At 37.3% G+C, this 23,721-nt stretch overlaps 1 protein-coding gene and 1 pseudogene across 1 annotated transcript in view; both read left to right on the top strand.

The window, feature by feature from the left end:
• The window catches only part of Grm7 (glutamate metabotropic receptor 7), a 918,190-nt gene that overhangs the window by 75,815 nt on the left and 818,654 nt on the right, over window positions 1-23,721 (top strand). The gene's annotated exons all lie outside the window — the stretch shown is intronic.
• On the top strand, window positions 22,644-22,749 carry LOC118581000 (annotated as a pseudogene).

Here is a 23,721-nt window from a genome sequence, read left to right on the forward strand (position 1 = left end):
ATGCTGCCCTCAGTTGTATAGAAGTCCAAAAAATTATGGTAATGTTGAAGACAAACTTCCTCCACCTTTATTCAACCTCTTTTGCCTTTTTATTTAAGTGGGAAAACAATTGTAAGGGACTATTGTCAAAGTAAATGATTACAGCTTGCCTTAGTAGACTCAGAAGTGGGCTTGTTTGCAATTATTGTATGTTTTATAGTGCTGTGTAATCTAGAAGAGTTTTCACCAACCTCTTTCCACTTGAATAGGTGAAATTCACACATACAGTATCCTGCTATGTGCCTATCCAAAAGTAATAAGGAATGAAAACGGGTAGCTTTTCCACATCATTTCTGTGTCCTCTGATCTCTTGTCTCCCAGTAATCCTAGCATCTCTATTGAGACAGACAGTTTAGTAAAATGAGAGTGATGGGATGGTGTGACAAATATCTACTGAGGAGCCATGACAAGGAAAGGGCTTAATCACCAAGATGGGATTGGAGGGGAATAAAACATAATCAGACAGATGAAGGGAGACAGGCATTGTCACCATTGACAAAATCACTTCAATCACAAGTCAGGGAAGAAAGGAAGGGGGTGAGGAGAGGGACATGCCAACAGAAGCTGAAGATCCCTCTGCCCCCACCTGCCAGATGTCTTAATTGGAAATCTGCTCTTTAAGAATGAGCTGCTCCTTACTAATTCTTTTCTTTTCTTTTATTACATTTTTTTTTCTTTTTAGACGGGTGGGGAGTGAGAGAAGACACATGCCACTAGGTGTGTGTGTAACACAGAGGACAATTTTTAGGAGTAAACATGTTCCTTCCACCAGTTGGATTCCAAGTATCAAACTTAGATCATCAGCCTTGGTAGCAAGCACCCTTATCGACTGAGCCATCTCACCAGCCTCCTGAATAATTCTTTACTATAAATGGTTTTCTCAGTCATTGTAAAACACTACAAAAAAGAAAGAAAGGAAGAGATAAAGGTATGGGGTTGGGGGGGGGGAGGAGGGAAAAAAGGGAGGAACAAGCATCTGATTTGTAGTCTGGAGATCATTTGAATTAAAAGCAGGTAGCACATCATAAAACTGTCTCACAAAGAGGAAATGTCAATTCTATCCCTCTCCCAAACCTTGGAGATTTGTTGATGTCTAGTCATAGTATAGATTTTTCTATTAGGGTCCATGCTGTTTATTCATTAGTAAGCAATATAGTATAAAATCACTATAACTCAGGGTATAATTCCTCTTCAGTCTTCCTTTGGATGTGTAGCTTGAATACTACTAGGGTTCTGTGCATTTTAACAGTATTTTGGGGCAAATTATATGGGGTGATAAAATCACAAGGCACCAAATGGGAATCAATAAACATTAAATGCAAACTTTTTTCACAGTAATGAAGAAATTATAGTTGAGCTAATTAAAAAATACCTTAACCCATATGTACCCAACCCAAGAAAATTTAAAGAAAACACTGTATGAAACACCAATACTCTCCCCAGATTGTGCGATTCATCTATTCTACTATCAATCAATAACTGATTTTAAAATGATAATGCATTAATTTGGCTGCATAGGAAAACATCTGTGCGGGCGTGTGTGTATGCACATATGCATAGAAGTTGAAAAGGAAGTGAAGCAGGAAAAGGAGGAGAAAGAGGAAGAGGAATGAGGATAAAAGAACAAACAATAACAAAGTTGCAGTAAATAAGGGCTATTTGCCCAGAGTTACTATCACTGCTACTTAGGCTCATAGCAATAGTTTGATGTCATAGTTAAACAGAAAACGTATCTCCTCCCCCTTATCAATCTTCAGATATTGCGTACCCCATGAAAAATGCAAGTTTTACAATAGTGAGATGTCTGAAATTAATTTCTACCCTGTATTACAAGGCCCCATGGCAGGCAATTACTGCATAAAGCACCGGAGATCATTGCCCTCAGGGCTGCATCACCAGATGAAACTGCACATCTCACATCCCATCATTACCCTGGGATTTATCTTTTGTTTGTGTGGTCTAGGGAGAAGGTAGTCTTTAACTGAATATTTAACCTCATCAGCAGGCTGAGGGTGTCTTCAAGTCTCTGCCCTCTTCTCATCTGGTACACAGTGTATAAATATGTGAGTATATATATTCATAGAATATAGCTGTGAATATTAATATGTTTCTCAGGTAACAAGCCATGATTGCTTTGTGTTTTTACTTCACAGAATGGATAGTTTATGATATTATTTATGTCATCCTGGGATAAACTGGAGACCTAATGGAGCTTGGTGACAATTGATTTATATATCTTTAGAATAAGCAGGTAAAATAAAAGTAACACGTAAAATACTTACAGACATTAAATACTTTGCCCCTATAAAATTTTCAGTACTACCTTGAATCTTTCTAAATGTGTTCATTTTTCTACCAAGATAGATTTTCCCATCAGATCCTGTGCTTGGCTTGAGAACTCCAGTTCTGATCAATATGTGTGATAGAATGCTGCCTTCCAATTTTGGGATAATCATATTCAGTATGAAATTTTAATCATTTTCACAAACATTTCAAAATTTGTCAAGATAAATTTTTTCACTAAGGAATCTATATTTTTTTCCTTTCACACATACACATGGAGACTACATCCTCTGATTGACATTCAGGTTCCTGTTTTCTAAATCAGGTTGCATAATGATGGTACTCTGTTTCTGAGAAGGCATGTACTGTGTTATCCAGAATGGACATTAGCTACATACACACACTATCTATCCATAAGGAGAGAGAAATGAGGCCGTGCCCTAGTTCTTGGACCTTGTAAGGATATTCCCTCCAGAATTTTCAACTGAAGTGCACACCAACAACTTCTGTAGCTGCCAATTGTAGTGGTCATGTCCATGTATTTGAATGTTGACTGAACTGGGGTGGACTCGCCAATGTGAGTACTTCTCATTGTGTTGCCCGTATGCGACCCTGCATTGCTCTCTGCATTTCCTGGGTCATCTTTCTGTGTGACTCTGAAGAAGCTGCTTATAGCTGGATGTAAAGAGCTCCAGGAATCTGATTAAGCTACCCTTCTCTAGCATCATGGAATAGTGATAGGATCACTATTCCTGGGCCACTTTACACACCAGTTTCCTACCTATGTCTCAGAGCTGTCTGGTTGGAACATTTTGCTTTAGGTTCTGCCTCTCATAGGTTCTGTGTCTGTAAATTCAACAAACTCTTCCTTGGAATATTTTTAAATAAAATTGCTTCTGTAATGAACAGACACTGGCTGATTTTTTTCTAACATTATTTTCTAGCCAATAGAGTTCCCAATTCAACCTATTATTATCTAGCTTAATTTGCAATTTCATAGAAGACAACATTGAGATTCTTCACTGAAAACAAATTTAATTTTTATTATATGTATTTATTTATATTATTTGTGGTGTGTGTGTGTGTGTGTGTGTGTGTGTGTGTGTGTGCACCTGTGTATGTACATGTGCTTGTGTGAGCAACCACCTAACCACTTTACAAGCTCTAAAAACAAGTTTATTATTTGTCTTTCATTCATGATCTCAGGCAGAAAGAAAAATGTTAGAGATGAAAAATAAAATCTAGTTTTGTTGGTGTTTGACCTTAGTCTGAGAGGTCCATGATGGATAAAGAACACATAAGGACAGATTTTTTGCTGGATTCATACCATGATTATTTTACTATTTTGATTATTATGAGCTTATTTAGATACACTCATATGTAAATAAGAGCACAAGAAAGATATTCCAAATAAAACCAGGAATTGTTGTAGTCCTGATGAGAAAATGATAGTTTCATTCTTTGTATGGTCCAGCCTGGACAGTTATTGACTACTCTTATTTCAGTTTACACATTCCTCCACTTACTGACAGGGTGATAGGGGTGATGTCGCTCTATATGCTGTGAATGTGTTGCTCTGATTGGTTGATAAATAAAGTTCTGATTGGCCAGTAGCCAGGCAGGAAGTATAGGTGGGATAAGCAGACAAGAGGAATTCTGGGAAGAGGAAGGCTGAGTCAGGAGTTGCCAGCCAGATACAGAGGTAGCAAGATGTCAAGGCAGAACTGAGACAAGGTACCAAGCCATATGGCTAAACACAGTTAAGAATTATGGGTTAAATTAAGTGTAAGAGCTAATTAGTAATAAGCCTGAGCTAATGGCCAAACGGTTATAACTAATATATGCCTCTTTGTGTTTACTTGGGTGGCTGTGATAAGTAGAGATTTGTCCCAATTGCTGGCCATCCAGGACACAAGAAAACTTCCGACAACATTTGGTGCCCAATGTGGGACTCGAACCCACGACCCTGTGATTAAGAATCTCATGCTTGGGGTCGAGGATTTAGCTCAGTGGTACAGCACTTGCTTAGCAAGTGCAAGGCCCTGGGTTTGATCCTCAGCTAAAAAAAAAAAAAAAAAAAAAAAAAGAATTTCATGCTCTACTGACTGAGCTATAACCAGTTTTCCCAGGACTTGACCCTTATCTTGAATTGTCTCAGGATCCCCATAAGACTACCAGAGCCCCTTATCAGCAGGAAGTAGCCAAGGACACTAAACCCACATTCCCAAAAAATGGATTATGGATATTTGTCACAAATTTAGAGTTGATTTTATTATACTGTATATGTATATAGTTATAATCTTGCTTAAGGCATTATGTTTGTGCAGCCCATTTAAACTGTAAATGATAATTAAGAAATACAGATTAGTAATTAGTCTTTTATGATAGTCAAACTTATAGCCATGTTAAGTTTTTTAAGTATACATAGATATAATTCAATTAGGTAGATAATCTTCAAATACTTCAAAGACCTACAGAATATGGCATTTAAAATGTTTTAAATACTTAGACGTTCAAGGCTGGAGAGATGGCTCAGAGGTTAAGAGCACTGACTGCTCTTCCAGAGGTCCTGAGTTCAATTCCCAGCAACCACATGGTGGCTCACAACTATCTGTAATGAGATCTGGCACCCTCTTCTGTATACATAATAAATAAGTAAATCTTTAAAAACAAACAAACAAACAAACAAAAAATACTTAGACTTTCCTTGACAATGAGACAAGTCTGCTCTTGGCAACACCAATTTATTAAAGAGAGAAAGATGGGCATCAAAGATTCTCCATATGGAGGTTATCTTCTTCTTGGTAAAAATAGCCATTTGGGCAAGAAACTGTTCTTGCCTGGACTGCTTGACAAAATGTTGTATTGACTGGACATGCAGGGCCCATAGGAAGGTGACCACTGAACTTTGCAAGGCAAGATGGTTCTTCGGGTTCCTGCTTCACAGAAGAAACTGCTTGACATTCTATAAGACACAGAGAGAAACAACTGAGAGATTCTAGGCCTGTAGGTTGAAAAATGGATGCCTCAATATTGCAGAAAATCTTTTGGTAACTGTCCAGGCAGGGAGTTGTCTCTGTCATTTCCAGAAGTTTGGAAGTTGCTTACAATGCATTTCATATTTACTTAGGTAGTATTACATTCTTCTGGAGCCTTTGATGTAGTTGAAGACTAGATAGTTATAATTATGGTTTTCCATGGTTATGATAAGAGAAAAGGTAGATATAAAACTTTAGACTCACAAATATAGGATAGATGATAAAATATTTTCTTCAATTATTTCCAAATACAAATAGACTAGATACTCTAGATATGTAATTCTTGTTTGATAACTGTTTTGTTATATGTAATTTCACTATGTTGAAGTTAAAACCTTCCTTTTAAATATAAAGAAGAGGGGAAATGATGGGTGCTATCACTCTGTATGCTGTGAATGTATTGCTCTGATTGGTTATTTTAGCTATTACAGTGTTAGAGCTGCTACAAATGATGAGTTACAAGCCTTTGACTCCTTCATTCTCCAGAGGTAAATTGACTGTGTGACTTACAACACTCTCCATTAGTCCCTTTTCTCTTGGGTCACCAACTTGTGAAACCTTGAAGAGACTGGAAGTGAATAGCTCTAGTAGTCTAAGTAACTCAGTCTCCCTCAGGAATTCTATAAGTTTGAAGGAACATTACCTTAAATCCAGATTACACACACCAGCTACCTAATTCTACCTTAGCAGTCTAGATGTGTCTCTTTGCTTTAGATAGTCAGTCATATGTTAAGGGCATGCTTAATATATTAGGTTATCTACCTAAAATGTTTATTTTATTTTATTTGGTTTTTGTTTGTTTGTTTGTTTGTTTGTTTGTTTGTTTGTTTTCTGGAGCTGAGGACCGAACCAAGGGCCTTGCTCTTGCTAGGCAAACGTTCTACCTCTGAGTTAAATCCCCAACTCCTCTAAAATTTTTATTATCTAAATGTCTTATGATTCTGTTTAGATCTTTGTCCACTTTTTCTCACTTCCTTACACTGAGTTTTGAGAATACTACATATATTTCAAAAACACATCTTTCATCCAATATATGATTTGTGGTTTTCTTTCAGACTATATAGTTTATCTTTTTACCAGAATTTTTCTTTTTAAAAAAATTTATTTTATAATTAATTTAATTTTACATATCAGCCTAGGATCTGCCTGTCCTCCCTCCTCCCACCCTTCAGCCTTCTCCCTCAATCCACTCCCCATTCCCACTTCTTCCAAGGCAAGGTCTCCCCTGGGGAGTCAGCCCAGCCTGGTAGATTCAGTTGTGGCAGGTCCAATCCCATCATCCCTACAGCAAGGCTGAGCAAAGCGTCTCAGCATAGGCCCTAGATTCCAAAAAAGCCAGCTCATGAACTAAGGACAGGTCCCCATTCCACTGCCTGGGGGCATCCTAAACAGTTCAAACTAATCAACTGTCTCACTTATCCAGGGGGCATGGTCTAGTTCCAAAGAATTTTCAGTGTACATACACATATCTATATTCATATCCATATCTATTTATAATGTATCTACAGCTATATATCTATATATCTATCATATATATCTGTACATTTTCTAGGTAGCCCTATTTGTCAATTTGTCATAGTATAGAGTTATCTAAAGAGAAGCCTCATTTAAGGAATTACCTAGGTCAGATTTGACTGTGAGAATGTCTACAAAGGATTGCCTTGACTGTTAATTGCAATAGGAAGGGCCCAACCCACTGTGAGAAGAACCATTCTTTAGGAAGGTAGTCCTGTATATTTTTACAAAAGCTAGATTAGAATTAACAAGAGAACAAGTCAGCAAGCAGCATTATTCCATGGTTCCTGCCTTTAGGCTCCTCCCTTGAGTTCCTGTCCTGATTTTCTTCTATGATGGATTATAACCTGGCTATGTAAGGCAAATAAACCCTTTTTTCCATCTTTGGTCACAGAGTTTTATCATAGCAACAGGAACAAACCAAAGCGTACATACCTATATGTATATGCTATGGGATCTAAGAAAACTTTACCTAGACCTAGATATCAAGATTTTCTCCTGTGCCTTGCCTTAGATGTTTCACAAAATGTATCATGGTCTATGTTTTGTTCATGTATACAGTGTGTTAAAGATCAAACACACACTTATTTTGTGTATATGAATGTTTCATTTTTGTTTTTGTTTTTGTTTGTTTGTTTGTTTTATCAAGACAGGATTTCTCTGTGTAGTTTTGGTGCCTATCCTAGAACTTGCTCTGTAGACCAGGCTGGCATGAACTCACAGAGATCCACCTGGCTCTGCCTCCCAAGTGCTGGGATTAAAGGCATGACCCAACAGCACCCAGTGAAAGTTTAATTTTTGAACCCTATTTGGGAAAGCCATTTATTATCCATTGGTCCACTTGTTAAAGATCTACAGGCAGTGTATGTGTACATCAGGTTCAACTTTCTGCTTGTTGGGTACATTACTTTTCCTTTATTCCAATTCCACATTATGTCAACTCATCTACTTGTATAATGAGTACATAGTCAGGTAACATAAATCCTCTAACTTTATTCTTTAAGGTTTGCCCCAGCCAGTAGGGTTTCATTGGGGGGGGGGGGGGGGGGGGGGGGGGGGGGGGGGGAGGGCGACCCACCTGTGGGAGCAAATGAGAGACAGAGGACACAAGAGACAACAGCAAGACAGTGTTCTGATCAAGCCACCAATCTTTATTTTTCTCTGCATGGCTTATATAGCATAAGAGGGGAAGGGGCAGGAAAGAGGGAGAGGAAGGGATGTGGAAGGCATGCAGAACATGGGAGAAGTGCAGGTCATGCAACTGCAGGAAGTCTAGGGGCCATTTGGCTTGTTGCTAGGCTACCTGACCATGGAATGCTCTTTACATTCAGTTGCCATGGCACCTGACTGTGGAATGTTCTTATCTTTGGGAGCCTCCAGTTAGTAAATAGGTGTTACTGCTCTGGGGAAGGGCAGTGGGCTTATGACTTATTCTCTGGCTTAGCTAATACTTTCCATGATTCATGTTTGGTTCCTGAAATCTTAGTCCCTAACAGAGGTTATTATTATTATTATTATTATTTTTTGAATTCTGAGTATCTTGAATATTTCCATGGGTTTTAGAATCAGCTGCTCAGTTTTACCTATGTTAACTGGCAGCCTGTTTTGGGGAGTGCATTGAATCTATTGATCAGTGTGAGGCAACTTGGGTTCTCAATGATACTTAGCTTCTTGACTCTTGAAAAAGATGTCTCTTTCTATTTAGGCATATTCAGTTTTTTTCAGTGTTGTTTATAGCATTTATTGTACAGATCCTGCACCTAGTTTGCCACTTTTGCCACCAAATAATTATTTTTAATTCTATAGAAAATGATATCTTTGAAATCTATTTTTATATTTAATTGTTTCTGATATATAGAAACATATTGATTCTGTGTATTGATCTTTTATTTCTTAACCTTTGTAAGTAGGCTTTCTGTGTTATACACATTTTTGTAGATGCTATTGAACTCTCTTTCTTACTCAAACACACACACACACACACACACACACACACACACACACACATACATCAGTGGGAGGGGCAGTTGAGCATATCCATCTGCAAATGAAACCAGGTTTACATTTGCTTGCAATTTAGATGATTTATTTCTTCTCTTTGCTTCATAATGTTATAGAGAATTCACAGTAGAATGTTGAATAGGCATAGTCGAAGAGGACTTCATTGTCTTCTTATTTTAGGAGATAAGCCTCATCTTCCCACTGTTTTATTCCATCTTTTATGTGTATGAGTGTTTGAAGCATGTGCGTATATGTACCACATGCATGTAGTGCCTTCTGAGGCTGACATAAGGTGACAGATGCCCTTGAAGTTAGGAATGGTTATGGTCTGTCATGTGGAGCTGAGAACAAAATTTGAGTCTGCTCCAAGATAAGCAAGCACTCTTAAATGCTGAACTACCTCTCCAGTCCCTCAGCTTCTCATAGACAATGAGTCATCTGGTTTTCATAGTTGCTTTTGGTTAGGTTCAGGAAGTTCCCTTCCACTTCTATTTCCTCCATTATCAGGAATAGATGATTGTTTCCTTAAGTAAAATATTCTGTATCTGTGAAGATGATGATATGATTTTTTTCTTGTTTAGACTGTTAATATGTTAAATTACATTGATTGCTATTTGAATGGTAAATCAGCCTCACATTCTTAGGATAAATCAACTTGGTTCTGATACAGGGTCCTTTTTGTACATCTTTGAATTTAACTTCCTAAAATTTAATTAGAACTTTTTCATCTGTATTCATGAGAAATGTTGGCTTAACATTTTATTTTCTTAGAATGCTTTCCTAAATAATTTTTATTCAAAAAATAAATTTAGTCAACTAGGAAAAAGAAACATTTAAAAATAGTATCAGACTAAGGTTAGCCTCATAGAATGAGGTAGGAAGCATTCTCTCCTCCTAACTCGGGATGTTATTTAGTGGGTACAATCTGCCAGGGAACACATCTGGATTTAAATATTTTGTTAGTCAAGCTTTTCCCTCACAAATCTGATAATTTAGTAGATACCAGTCTTTTCTGTTGTTCCTGCCCCATATGTGTGCTCTGGTACCATATGTCTTTCAGATATACCATGAGTTTATGAGTACTTTACGATTTTAGAAATGTCTGTATATTCAGTTATGGTACCTCTCATTTTTTGACATTGTCACTGTCATCTTCTCCCCTTTCTGATCAATGTGTCTAGAAGGTTATTGATTTTATTGACTTTTCAAAGCATTATGTTTTACCTGATAGATTTTTAGTTCCTTTGTTTTTAAAAAGATCTCTGTTATTTTCTATTTATGAATTTTCTAATTTGCATATAGCTTTCTCTCCTTATTTTAATTTCAGTGTAAGTATTAAGGACACTGAATTTTTAAAAATTATTTTCTAATATACACATTTTGGTATAAATACACTCATTAAATTTTGTGCTAGTGGTATTTCTCACATACCGATTATATGTTCAGTAATATTTAATAAAAAAGTGATTTCTTGCCTCACAGATTAAGAATGTTCTAATTGGTTTATAAATATTAAAATTTTCCAGAGATTTTTCTCTTATTAATTTTTAATTTTCATAACCTTCATTGCATCCTTTAGAGTTTATTGAGGCTTGTTTTAGGCCCCAGTTGTAGCCTGTCTTTATAAATATTCCAGATGTCCTTTCATACAAGAAATATATGTATGGGTTTTGCATTACAGGGTGGAACACTGTATGAGAGTCTAGCTGGTGGGTAGTTTATGAAAATCCACCATATCCTCAACGGCTTTCTTATCTACTGTTTCTACCAGTTACTAGACTATGTAATTTTCCAAATGGGCATTTAGGATTATTATAGTCTTTTGTTGAGCTGTTCCTCTTACTATAAAATCACTTTCCTTACCTCTGGTGATACTGTATATTTTGAAACCCACCATTAACCTGTTTATAGCAAAATAACTAATCTTTCCCTTTTTATCAATGATTATTGATAGTGTCAACTTTTTATAATCTTGCTGCTTGTTTTCTACTTATTTGATCTGCATATTTTTGTCTCCAATTTTTTATATTCTTGAGATTTCTTCTGAGACACAGGAATGCTACCTAGAAACAGTTCCCCCCCCTTTTTTTTCTCATTTAAGATTGGTTAGGAAGACCAGAGTTATGAAGGCTACTTATCTATCACCACTGAGTTAAGAACCCTCTGAGTTATTTCTCTAATATCTGAAGAATGATGAGCTATTTTGTAGTCTGACAGTAGGATGCATGCTATTCCAGGCTTATGTATACTGGCGTGGCTACACTGAGACATTTTTCACAAGTTAACCTCTGCCTTTTAAGCTTCTTCCCAAATAGATCTCAGAATGTTGCTAAATTCTTCAGGGACCCCTATGGCTCATGTCTGGAACCCTGGCAGTGCACAGCTCCCTAATTTCTGAGATTGTATTCTATGAATTCTAGCACTCACAGTCTTTCCTGACTCCTGATGACTTCTTCTCACCTCTAGGAGTCAAATGGGTTCTTCCTCATTTTCCTTCCCTGCACTTGACCACAAATTTCTACCCATGCTACAAGCTGAGGCAATCTGTTGTTCCCCATGTCTCAAGACAAACCTCCCTTTCATTCACCAAGTGAGTACAACATACTTCATATATCTTTCTTTCCTTTTCCTATTTCATCTGTCCTTCCTACCCTCCCCACTCTTTCCCTCCCTCCAGCCTTTCCTTCTGCACTTTTCCTTCCTCTCTGTCTCTCTTTGTGTACCCTCTCTCTCCTCTCTCTGTCTCTCTCTCTTTCTGTCTCTTTCTCTCTCTCCTTCCTTCCCTCCCTCCCTCCTAAACAAGAAGGTAAATCCAGCCCCTTATTCCATTTAGCTAGACAGCTAGACTAGGGAATGCGTGAGCATGTGAAATTGAGTTAATGACTCCATATGACTTTCCCTCTCTAATTGCTTTGTTTTCACCATCCTCCCGGTTAAAATGAAGTTTCACTTGTCCCCAGTGGAATTTCCTCATGGAGTCATGATGCAAGATCCTCATGACAATGGATAATTGACTGAGCTATGCAACATCTGCTCTTAATGAAATAAAGGAGTTCCACAGTTCCACGTAATATCAGTAAGTGTGATAGGCTCTGGCATCACAGCAATTCAAACATAGTGGCATACTGTGAAAAGGGGTTCCTTTCCTGTCCACATAACAATGGGACTTAGTAGTGCAGATTTGCTGAGGCCTTGAAGTCACTCAGAGAGTAGGCTTCTTTCTTTTCCTGGCTATATTACTTTAAAGCACCTGAGTGAATTCCTCTCTCTCTCTCTCTCTCTCTCTCTCTCTCTCTCTGTCTGTGTGTGTGTGTGTGTGTGTGTGTGTGTGTGTGTGTGCTTTGTTTTGCATTTGGTGTTGTTGTGTTGTTCTTATTGTTTGTTTGCCTTAAATCTGAGAGTCAGTGTGAATCTGAATTGCAGAAGTCACAGCATTCTTAATTACCATAACCTGGAAGTAAAATGTATGATGTCAGGTCAGCTTCCACTGGCTAGCTCTAGATGCAGGACACTCTGGAAAATAGGAGTTTTGCAAGACATTCTTTAGCAGGAGCTTTATGAAAATTCTTTCCTCAATTGCTCACATGAATTTTTTGAATTTATTATGCTTCATTTTTCTCCTTCTGTCTACTCTCACCATGAATATCCATCTAAATGTTTCTTCTCCCCTCCTCATATCCTCCCCATCCTCCTTTTTCTTCTCCTTTTAAAATATTTTTAATTATATATGTGTGTGTTTAATTATGTATATGTGTATATGTATTTATGTATTATGTATGTATGTATATGTGTATGTATGTACAAATGTGTCCAAGGGCCTTAAGAGCCAAAGAAATCACCAGATCTCTTGGAGCAATTATAGGCAGTCGTGAGCCACAAAATGTGGATGCTGGGAATCATAATCCAGCACCCTGCAAGAGTAGCTAGTGCTTGCTTTTGTTGTTTGAGAATTTCATACATGCATACAATATGTTTTAACCAAATCTGCTTCCTGACTCCTTCTCCTTTCACTTTTCCCAGTACCCCTCATTCTGAGCCATCTCTCTAGCTCGTTCTCTTTTTTTCCTTTTTCTCCTACTTCCTTTGTATAGCAAACATAGCACAATAGATACAGCTTGGATCCTATATATATATATTTTTTTATCAAAACCATGTAATAAACTCCCTCGTGTTTTCTTTATAACCTTAAAAGGATGGCATCCATACAAAAATGAAAAAGAAGAAAGCATTCAATGTGTTTATAAGGCAGAGATGTTCATCTCCTCTTTCACCAGGGAAATAGGAACTGCTGGAGTTCATTGGGAATTGCATACTGTTTCCCTAATTGACAAAAACATTAACCAACTAGAATGGCTATGAGGATTAAATGAGATAATATATGTGAGGTGCCAGGCATGGTCCTGAGCACATTTTAAAGCAAAGCAATTATTCAAGGAAACTTTTGAAGCTTTTAATTCAAGACTGGACTGTATAATTTTCCTTTTGGGAGATGGTAAATAATTTTTTTGAGATTATAATTATTTCATTTCCCCCTTCCCTTTCCTCCTTCTAATACCTCCTGTGTTCCCCCTCGCTATCTTTCAAATTAATGGCTTCTTTTACTTTAATTTATTTAATATACATTACACACACACACACACACACACACACACACACACACACACATATATATATATACATATATAATGTATATGTATTCAGGGCTGATTATTTGTATTGGATAGCCAATTGGTATGATCTTCCCTGGGGAAGACTATTTCATCAACTCTCGGCATTTCTTAGTTACTTATTTCTCTGTCTAGGGTTGAACCTTGTGAGCTTTCCCATGCCTGTGTTAGCATGACTATTGGTATTGTTCTTTTAAGTAGCCATGTTGATGAGACATCATGGGTGAAGCCTTTCTGACATTTCTAGGAGAAAAAAAATCTGACAACAAACTCCCTGTTCTTCTGAATCTTATAATCTTTCTGCCTCCTCCATACTGATCACTAAGCCTTAGGCACAGCAGTTTTGTTATAGATGTATCAGTTGAGACTGGGCTCTACAACTCTGCATTTTGATTGCATAACCAGTTTTTAACAAGTCTTCACAGCATGAAAGCTCTCTGATTCCCTAAGGGAGTGGGTTTCTTCCTCACTTAACCCACAACTATCACCAGACTCCACTTTAACCATTCTATCATCCCATGAGAAGCAGTAAAATACACTACTACAAAGCTTTGATTCTGAACCTAGACTTCAAATCCTGGTTCCATTACTTCTCATCAGTGTGGGCTGAGCAGCCTTTGCTTCCTATCTGTGGAAGCAAAGTCAGTGTTATCCCTTTATAAGTACACGATGATCAGAACCCCAAAATATGTAGAAAACTCTAAGTAGAAACAGGAGCACATGGTAAGTTCTTATAATTGATAATATGATTATAGTATACCATAGTAGGTAAAATATTGGAACCTGATGACTCAAATTTATGTGTATATTTTATTTCTTTTCACCTTTAAGTCCCAGTATCTTTATTCACAAAAAAGAAGGAATTATATTTGTTGTAGTGAACCTATCATAAGATACATGAAAATTAGTAGAACTTTACTTAAACCTTTGTTTATAGTAGTTGTGGCCTTAGATTATTTTATCTTTCCTTGACTTAAAATGTGATTTCTACTTTGCCTACAATTGTTACTATTAAGGCAAAATGTAATGAAACAAAACCTTAAGCAGTTCTAAAGCATAGTTCTGTATATAGCATCAATATGTAAGATCAGAATAGCATTATTTGACTGAATCAAGCATACACAGAAAATGTGTATTTTTTAATTTGCTGATACAGGCCTCAGTATGGCATGCATATCTTTAATAATGAAAGAAAAGGATATGTTAACATTTGTTGTCTTGTAATCCTAACCCCAGGTTAACTTCAAGATCATCCATAAAGACAAGTCCCATTATGAAATTTAGTAGCCCACTAGAAGAGACTCTGTTTCAAAAGTTTAAAAAGGACGTAAAAGTAAACTCAGAAACAGATGAAAGACAAAGAACACAATGTTCTCAGCCATTAAAACGGTAAAATGAATCCTGAAGGCAAAGACAGCAAATAGATCTTACCTAGTAGACTAACTCTCAAACATGTCCTATGCTACAAAAAGACTCTGAGGCCAAATCTGAAATGACTCAGCACTTAAGAACATATAGTCTTCTTGCAGAGGAATAGAATTCAGTTCTCAGCACTCAAGTCAGGTGATTCATAATTGCCTGTAACTGGAATTCCTCTGGATATGATGCCCTCTTCTGTCTTCTTCATGCACCTGAACCCACATGTATGTAGCCACACATATGAACATGTAATTCTTTGCCCTGGAAGAGATGGGAATTGGGGGTGGGTGGGTTGGAAGGAGGGCAGAGGGGTCGGGAGGAGGGAGGACAGGAAATCCGTGGCTGATATGTAAAATTAAATTAAATTATAAAATTAAAAAAACATCTTTTTAAAAGAATTTTAATCTAAATAATAAAAATAGTAAGTATTACTGGGAATTGATAGAGTACTACCTACCTGCTCACATTCCCATAGTCTTCAATGGTTTCTTATTAAGTTTTGTCTCAAGGGTAAGTATCCATCAATCTCAGCTAAGATGATTTTTATTTAACTTTTTGTATTTCTTATAGAAAGAAGACTCCTGCAGGCTTTCTATACCATCTTCATCACACATTTTCTTGTATCACATATGTGGGTACCTTGAGCCCTCCTCTTTCACAGCCTCAGCCTCATACATCTTTCAAGAACAATGTCCAAGCCTACCTTTTCTGCTCTGTCCTAGTCGCCGGAATCTTTCTTCTCTGGACCCAAGAAAATGTGCTCATCTCTGTCATTCAATTCCAATATTCTTTTCACATTCTTTTAGCACGCCTTGTCCCAGTAGCACATAGCCCAGGGAAACAGTTTAAAGAGAAAAACTGCTTCTTGAGGGTAGGTACAGATTATGCCTTAAATTTCATGATCAACATATAGTATAAGTGAATGCAAATTCAATTAAAATAACATCCAGTGAAGGTTTGCTGAGATACTTCTGGGAAAAATATCAAGTTCACAACTCACTGATTATCCAAAAATAGCCAGATAACTGTGATCTTTCACTTGTCCATTAGAATTTTATTTTACACTGCATGACTCTCAGTGTCTTCAGAGAAGTCTCCTTTAAGGTTATCCTTAGCCCCTTGGGTTACATTTTGCTATAAACACTAACATGATCCTAAACATTTTCATAAAGGTTGTTTCTTGCATTTATTTCATGAGCATTTTCAATTTAGTTGAAATTAATCACTCTGATCTAGCCATTTCTCCCAGGAATCAGAACTATCCGTTCTCAATCAAGGTATCTAACCTGCCATCTTGCAGAGGGCAATGAGCTCAGAGTCCACCTCAATCAATGGCAGTGGAAGCCCAGAATGATTTATGGTATCACTTTATTACAGAAGAAATGCTCCCTGAGGGCTATATCTAATATGCACAAAAGTCTTTCTTTGCTCTTGAGCTTCCAACAATGGTATAATAATGTAATTCTTGTTCTTTGTTGTATCTAAGGCAGGACATAGGCATAGAATATTATGTAACATTTCTATCCCCCCCACCCCTGTGTGTGTGTGTGTGTGTGTGTGTGTGTGTGTGTGTATGCTTGCCTTTGCATAACTACCATATTAAAGCATCACCAGAGATCTACCTCATTCTCCAGCTTGATTACACTCCCATCTCTGGCTACCATTCCTTAGTACAGTAAATTGTCACATTTTGGAGCTCGACATTGGTCAGCACCCAGCTGCTCTGTCCTCATAGGAAATGGCTTAATGAAGTGACAAATTCCCAGATACTGGCTCAAGTGAGACCCTCAATATTTCAGTCATTAATTTATTATGCTAAATCTTCAGAAAACACAAAACCAAGAGGAAAAGTACCCCCTGTTCCTTCAGGGTTTACAGTCCAGGGGCAAAGAAGTACTTTGTAACACACAATTTTGTTTCACTATGTAAAAGTAAAGCATGAACTGTAATGATATGACACAAAAAGAGGGCATGAACTCAACTGGTTTGGAAAGTGGAGTCAGGAACTAATGGAAGGACATTTTAGCTTAAGTTTAATCAAACTTAAATTTAATACATTATGCATAGATAGAGATAAAAATGGTTTTGTTTGAGATACAGTCTTGTTCTGTAACCAGACTGTCTGAGAACTCATTATCTAGTCCAGGATGATGTCAAACCTGAAGTTACCTTTCTACCTCAGTGCATGACAAAAATAAATTAAGGATTAAAAACTTTCATTTGGCTGAGAAATCCACAGAAATAGAAAATCCATCATGATAGGGAAGGCATGTTAACAGGCAGGCATGGAGACAGGGGCAGGAAGCTTGCTGATCTCATTTCATCTGCCCAATGAAAGCAGAGAAAGAACAGGAAAGCCTCACAGCCCCTATAATGATGTACTTTCTCCAGTAAGGCTCTGCTTCCCAAAGATCCCATACCTCTCCAAATAGTGCCACCAACTGAGGACCAAGTGTTCAAATACCTGAGCTGTTAGGGACTTTTCTAATTCAAACTACAACAGTTGGTGAAGTGGTGCTATGTAAACATGAAGGCCTTAGTTTGATCCTTTCTTTATGTCCAAAAGAAAGTCTGGTGGAGAAGCTCATGACTGTAGTCTCTGGGACAAAAAAATCAGAAGTAGGAAGATTTCTTAGGCTTTCTGGTCATTGAAATACTTGACTTAAGAAATAAGGTAAAGGGTTGGTCTGGAGAGATGGCTTTGTGGTCAAGAGCATTTGCTCACAGAGGACTGGAATTCAGTATCCCTCATCCATGTCACTCCTACCTGTTATCCCAGTTCTAGAGAATCTGAAGCCTTTCTCTGTGAAGCCTCTGCATTCACAGGTGCATACACAGAAACACACACACACACACACACACACACACACACACACACACAGAGACACTTAATAATTATGTATCAGTGTTTTGTATTTATATATATGCATATATACCATGTGTGTTCCTTGTTTCCTGGCTGCCTAGTAAAGTGTGTTAGAGCCCTTGAAACTGAAGTTACAGATGGTTGTGAGCCACCATGTGGTTGCTAGGAATCAAACCCAGATCCTCTGGAAAAGCACACAGTGCTAATAACTACTGAGTCATCTCTACATCCCCACATTAAAAGAAAATACAAACAACAACAAAATTCTTTAAAGAAATAATATAGAGACCAATTAATAAAGACACCAAGCATTTACCTCTGCCTTTCATAAATACCTGTATATCCATGCTATGATATGAAAATAAAAATGAAGGGGAAAAAACTAGTGTCATAATCTAAATACTAAGTGTATTATCACTTCTGAAGTTTTCCAATGCCCCTGTTCCATCCTTCATACTTCCTCCCTCTGACTTACCATGTTAATTTGCATTTCAATGATATTTACAAAAACACCAGAATAGTACTATTATTGAGACAACTGTCCCTATTACTTAGCATCATGCTTTTGAAGTTTATCTGTGCCATGTATCAATAGTTTGCTTATTTTTGATCGATTGATTGATTGATTGATTATTTTTTTATTACTGAATAGTATTGTGTGCTGAAGACTTTCCACCTAGTCATGGATATTTATTGGTTTTCCAACATAGCCATTGTTAATAAAGCAGCCATGAACATCTGTATACAAGTTGTGTGGCTCTTACACTGTCATTTCCTGTGGACTAGAATTTTGGTCTTTGAAAAAGTAGTGATGACAGTGATCTGGACCTAATATAGCAGACACCTGACATATACTTGAGAAGTGCTGCTGAGTTAAACTGAATTCATGAAAGCTTTTCCAATAACCAATATGGATGTTACCAATTTCATACTCCAAATTTCATGGCCTTGCTCATAAAAGAGTCCCTCTGGCTTTCGTTCAAAATCTATTTTATACTCTTCACAGTTCTAGTAAATCTAAGAGCCAGGTTTCTTATATCGGAAACTATCAAAGGCATAAAATCCAATGGTTGAAGAGAATTAATGCAGTTGGGCAAAAGTATACATCACAGTAAAAAGTGTCCATAATTAAATACATGGAATGAAAACTTATACTGCCCATAATATAGGACCACTGGACACATGTGACTCTGATGGCATCATTTTATTAAAGTTGAAGAAAATTGTTCTAAAGAGTTAAACTATGTCACTCACTAGGTATAAATGACTAATTGTTATTATTCTTTACCTGGACAGCTTCAACTGAAAAATAAAATGTATAATACAAATAGCCATTAATTTAAAAACTCTCTCTCTCTCTCTCTCTCTCTCTCTCTCTCTCTCTCTCTCTGTGTGTGTGTGTGTGTGTGTGTGTGTGTGTGTGTGTGTGTGTGTTCACCACAGTGTACATGTAAAGATCAGAGAACAATCTGGAGGAGCCAGTTTTCTCCTGACACTTCTTGGGCTCAGGGAATCAAACCTATACTGACAAGCTTAATGGCAAATACATTTCCCTGCTGAGCTACCATTTCATCTACAAAGCTGAGGAAAATTTTGATTGCACTTATTACAATGCTGACCAGGTAAAGCTAAAGCTAAAGACAGCTAGTTTAGATAGTTTAGTCTGCTCCATAATCAATTCTAAACACTCTCTAGGCATTATCTCTAGGACTTTATCTCATTTAATACACATAGAGATCGTATGATGTAGATATTGGCATATTTGCTGGAAAAATTAGCTGACTCGGTCTTGTTTTGGTAGCTCCTGCTCCAGCACCAAGGATACCAAGTCTCAGGAGGCAAGAAAACCTTAAAGCATTTTATTTTCACTTGTATAAGGAAATACACCAGTTTGAATGAATCCTATCACAGGCTGTTTTCCTTCAAATGGGCATTTTTAGGGCTATAAAATGCAGAGAATTGAGACAAAGGAATAAATATTCATTCCCTGATTATGTCAAATAAATAGTTAATTTTTTTTTCTTTTCAAGGACTACGCTATTCTCTTCAATTAAACAGAAAGACTATGGGAAGAGTCTAGCAAGCTGCTTACTGACAAATGAAAAGAGTACAATGCTCACATCGACAATGTATTGTACCCTATGGGCTCATTAAGGAGCCCAGTTATCATCTTTAATTACAAAGAACATATATCCCTCAAATGAGTCCATAGACTTTTAAAAGAGTAAATGCCAGAAGTGTAAATAGTACCATCATCAGATCCATTTAGAACCCATTTATCTTTATAACTACATGTTATAGATCATCAGCCTGTGATCACAGACTCCATCAGCGCTCATGGTCCTTATGTGGAATTGAAAATGTGATGTCTCTGCTGGGAGAATAGTTTTCCTTCATGCTTGTGAGTGCTAGTCTGGTGCAATTCTAAACATATCTTCTAGATGCAGGTTATCCAGTGTCACATTGAGCAAACATCATTCCTAAATTTCCATGAAGGAATGTTCTGGGCTCAAAATGCACTCTTTCTCTTTCTCTATTCTCAAAGCCTCTTCATATTTATTTGCTTAAATATCTCTTCCATTTTTATTTTTTTCATACCTGGACATTAGAGTACATTGAATACTTTGGGGTACTGATAATGATTGTTTCAATCACTGTGATATCACTTCTGCATGTTGGAAGCTATAAGTTTGTATATAGGCTATGCTTTCCAAGAGTCTGAGTCTGAATTTCCCTGCACCCCCCACCCAGCTCACCCTACTTTCATATCTAATCCACTTGTCAAGTTACCATGAACCACAAAAAAGAAAATAAAAATCTTCTTTGACTTTTAAATACCAAATGTTTATCACTCTAAGGTCTTGAAATACATTGTTCATCCTTAGGACAAGAGAACGTGTACTATCTATTACTGATAGAATTTTACATTTTTTTTAGTACATCATTCTTCAGAAAACCATATTAGAATGTGTCCTGTCATTACAGATATACAGTACATATTTTTTTTGCTTTCCTTCATCTTTTCATTCATAATGATCAAGTTTTTTTTTCTTTTCTTTTTTCTGATAATTCAACTTCTTTGGTGTCTCCTGAAAAGCACACAGAAAAATCTCTGCCTCCCCGACTCTGCCTATCAGAGGCCAGAGATTAGATAGCCATGCCTTTTGTGCTAATCACCTTCTGAAAGGCCATTGACAAATGCTGACAAACTGTAAATCCTGGGTACTGTAGGTATCCATTGTACTTTATCCATTGTTTTTCATTTCTTTGATATTTTCATGTGCAGCCTTCTGTTTAAACAGACATTTCCTGTCCTGACCACCTGCTCCCGAATACCTGGGCAACTGCTTCCCAAATTACCACACAGAGAGATATATTAATTATAAATAAATGGTCAATAGCTCAGGCTTGTTACTAACTAGCTCTTACAACTAAATTAACCCATTTCTATTAGTCTATGTATTGGCACATGGCTTGTGGTTTTACCTGACCTCTGGCTTCCTGGGCAGCTGGCTGGTGTCTCTCCTGACTTTGCCCTCCATCTTCTAATCATTCTCAGTTTGGCTTAAACTTCATGCCCAGCCATAGCCTGTCAGCTTTTTATTAACCAAGGAGAGTAACACATATTTATATTGTAGAAAAAGGATTGTTCTGCAATATTTCTGTTTGTCACAATTCTAAACACACTCTTTGATCATTTCAGAATTCACATGGGCCATCTGGCCTGAATCCCATTGTCTGCATCCCTTTTCTAAGTACCTTTTATGGTCTCCCTGATTCCAGTCAATCATTCTTTGAAAGTACCCTTGAACTTGTTATCCAATAGGAATGCAGTTTCCCAGATCCCAGATCCCAATCTCCTGTTCTCACAACCATCTTCCACTTTTCCACATCACAGCAATTGTACCATTTTCATTGCTCTCCCTCTCCAGTGTAATTACAGCTGTCCTGAGACATCCTTGGTCACATCTTCAAGTACTGGCTACTTTTCTCTCTATTCTACTTTGCAAACAAACTTCATGCTAACTCTTTCTCTTTAGGATTTCTAAGGCTAAGGAGTGGGATTTGTATGGAGAAATGCTCACATCAGTGCTGAGTCAGCTATGGCACTTCTGTCTCCATGGGTCTCCACCTTGCTAGAGTATGTCACTCTGTACTTCCTATCAATCAACCCTTCCCCCACTCTTAAATATCTATCCTGTGCTTCTTCCTCCCACCTCAGCAAAACTGCAGCCAAACAAACCATATCTGTACTGCAGTCCTCCCATTTTACTCCCCTTGAAAACTGTGCTAAGGCAGTCTCCTCTCTCCTATTCGTGCAATATTTGAGTATTTACCAGATTAGCCTAACTGTAAACATACTGTGTCATCCCGTCTAAGAAGCAAGCTAAATGAAAAATTCTTGCAATCAGGGTCCAGTCTCACTTTCCTTTTGTAACATAGTGACCTGAAAAATGTGTCTCATATGTTTTAATCTCCAGTCTTTCCTTAGTGCACTCCCATAAAGCTTCTGTCTCCATGTCTTATATCTTGACAATTTTGAGGGCTATTTTTCATTTGTCACTTTACACATGCTCTTAATGTCATTTGAATTAAACCTCCCTTAGTGTACATTCCACTGTATTAGAGGAATATTTGTCTACCCCTTCTTAACTTTTTGGAGCATAAACCCTGCATAGTAATTTTCTCCGTATCTGGATAGACTTGTACAACCCTGGTCTATAGTAGAAGTGAAAAACATTTTCATTGAATAAATGAATAACAAAATGAAAGGGGCTCTCCCATTGAGGAAGGATAGCTATTAAAGTTACATCAATTGCTTCTCAGTCTTTTTGCTAAGGTCAAGTGTGGTATCTGTTTTGTCAGTTTGATTTCTGATATGTTCTCCAATAAACTGTCTGGGGGACAAATGGGACCAGCAGGAAGTGTTAAGAGTGAAAAGTTACAATAAGGATGTTGGAAGGAGAATAGGTTTAAAATGCAATATATGCATAAAAGAAAACCTTTTAAAACTTTATATCTAACCATTAAAACTTATAAATATAGCCAGGCAGTGGTGGCACACGCCTTTAATCCCAGCACTTGGGAGGCAGAGCCAGGCGGATCTTTGTGAGTTCGAGGCCAACCTGGGGTATCAAGTGAGTTCCAGGAAAGGCGCAAAGCTACACAGAGAAACCCTGTCTGGAAAGACCAAAAAAAAAAATAATAATAATTATAAATATTTTGTCTAAGACGTGAGAAAACAGTGATCATGGAAAAATGAAATCAGTTCGAAATGGTGTATTAAATCAGTTAAAATGATGCCAGAAACAGATTCACACAAAATAAAAGGAAAAAATAGCTGGAACTGCAAAGATGAAACCAGGGGATAGTGGAGTAAAAACATCTGCCACAGTCCACCTGGACAAAGTGATGATGAAATGACAATGAGAGCTTGACTACATTTCGTGTATAAAAAATTCAAGTAAGGGGTTAAATATGACAAGTCTCACCACCAACAGTTTCACAAGGGTCCTACAAGAAATAGCAACAAATGTGGCACTCAAAGCCAGCCATGAAGGTACATGCCTATAATCTCCACAGTTGGGAGGCTGAGGAAGAGATCAAGACTAGCCTAGACTATGTAGTAAGATCTTTGCTCAAAAACATAATAAAGGTGGAACTCCAGAACTAACTCTGCTGCTTCTTCATAACCACCAGCCCTACTTCAGCAGGACCTACATTTCCAAAGCAAGGGAGGAGGGGATGACTCAGTGTTTCAGCTGGAAGAATTACCACCTGACAGGAAAAAGAAGCAGAGTATCTCTTCTTTAAAAAAATAAATAAATAAAAATAAAAACAAAAAAGGAGTGAATGCTGTAATCAGGCACTTGAAGTCTCAGCAGTTTGCTTG

The sequence above is a fragment of the Onychomys torridus genome, chromosome 3 (genome assembly GCF_903995425.1).
Source record: "Onychomys torridus chromosome 3, mOncTor1.1, whole genome shotgun sequence".
In the NCBI taxonomy this organism is placed as follows: Eukaryota; Metazoa; Chordata; class Mammalia; order Rodentia; family Cricetidae; genus Onychomys; species Onychomys torridus.